Below are 1,504 nucleotides of genomic sequence, written 5' to 3'. Positions count from 1 at the left end.
CCAACCCACAGCAACTGCACAGACACATCTATCCCGGAATGCCCGGCCTCCATCTGCAATCATTCTGGTAGTGTATACATAGAATTTTCTTGGTAAAAACTATAAAAATGGTTTACCATTGCCTTCTTCCAAGCAGTAAACTTGAGTCTCTGCCCTCAGCTCTTTTCCTTGCTGCTACTGCCCAGTACAGGTAAGTTTTGACTTGTAGCAGATTACCTTCCACTCACTAGCCACTGCCCAAGCTAGGAATGGAATGGGTATGCCTCTGCTTGATACTCCCTCAGAGCCGAGACTGGTAGAGTACTGGAAACTCTCCAGATACAATCCTGAGAGGGGCAGCACTTACATACATGTCTGTATTTATTTATATTAATGTCTGTCTCCCCCTCTAGACTGTAATCTCAATGTAGGCAGAGAATGTGTTGTTATATTTTCCTCTCCCAAATGCTTAGTACAGTGCTCTGCACACAGTAAGTGCTCAATAAATACAATTGGATGACTAAATGATCATTATTAAAACGTACTCTCCCAAGCGCTAAGTACAGTAAGTGCTCAATATATATGATTGACTGACTAGTATTATGTTCTGCTGAGACTTTCTCCCCACAGTTGTAGTATTTTCTGCCTGCTCTGGAATGTAATCAAAATAATAAGGCGATTCATAGTATACTGAAACTCTAATATAGTGTTTTTATTTTTAAGGAAGTTTTACTTCTATTATTGGAGCTGAGATGAATTTAATCCCACTGTGTAGGTTTCCTTTCTCAGCATCTCAGAAACCACTGAGGCCTGAAAACTGAAATGAGGAACCTCCATGCCAGGGGTCCAAGGGCTGTGTATAATCTTCATTCCATGTGATTCTCAGAAGGGTCATTCCATCTGAATTCAAGGTTCAGTGACAAAACTATTCAATAACTCTACCCTCTCACCATGAGGAATGATTTAGGAGTGAAGAGACAATGTTGTTAGGTGGGCAGAGCTGAGAGGATCCAAAGACCTTGCTCGTTTTCTCTGATTTGTCACTGAACTGCACAATGACCTTGGGAAGCACTTAAGCTCTTTGCATATCTTTCATTATTCTCAAAGTGGGGATAATCATCTGTGCCCTTTGCTTTCCAAAACATGGCTCTCTTGGTAAAAATAAAGTGTGAGAAGAAAATGAGGTACATATAAATGTGCTATAAATTCCTTGGTAAAAAAAAAAAAACAGGTAAATTCACCACATATCTTATTTTTAATAAGAACATGTGGATTTTCTTCCTAGAAATGAACTCTAACCATACGAAAATGGATTTAAAAACTACCTATGAGAGTGACAACGTAGACCATTTTCCTGTTCTTGGATATTTTGAGGGCACTCTGAGACTTCACAAAATGCTAAAGCATGGAAGGGATTTGTTTTTAAGTGAACCCAGTATGGAATGTCAGCCTGAAAGGAAGCAAGTAAGCAAATCTGATATAGAATGAATGGTAAGTTATCCTGGGCATTATTAGTGAAAATGCT

At 39.2% G+C, this 1,504-nt stretch overlaps 1 non-coding gene across 1 annotated transcript; it reads right to left on the bottom strand.

The window, feature by feature from the left end:
• Nucleotides 1-200: 200 nt before the first annotated feature.
• LOC119929042 lies at nucleotides 201-336 on the bottom strand. The gene has a single exon (XR_005451185.1). It is a non-coding gene; the product is annotated as a small nucleolar RNA SNORA7 (small nucleolar RNA).
• Nucleotides 337-1,504: the final 1,168 nt, after the last annotated feature.

Source organism: Tachyglossus aculeatus, chromosome 5 (assembly GCF_015852505.1).
Source record: "Tachyglossus aculeatus isolate mTacAcu1 chromosome 5, mTacAcu1.pri, whole genome shotgun sequence".
NCBI classification, from domain to species: domain Eukaryota; kingdom Metazoa; phylum Chordata; class Mammalia; order Monotremata; family Tachyglossidae; genus Tachyglossus; species Tachyglossus aculeatus.
Note: the sequence above shows the minus strand (reverse complement) of the source record. Positions and strands in the feature narration are given on the sequence as shown.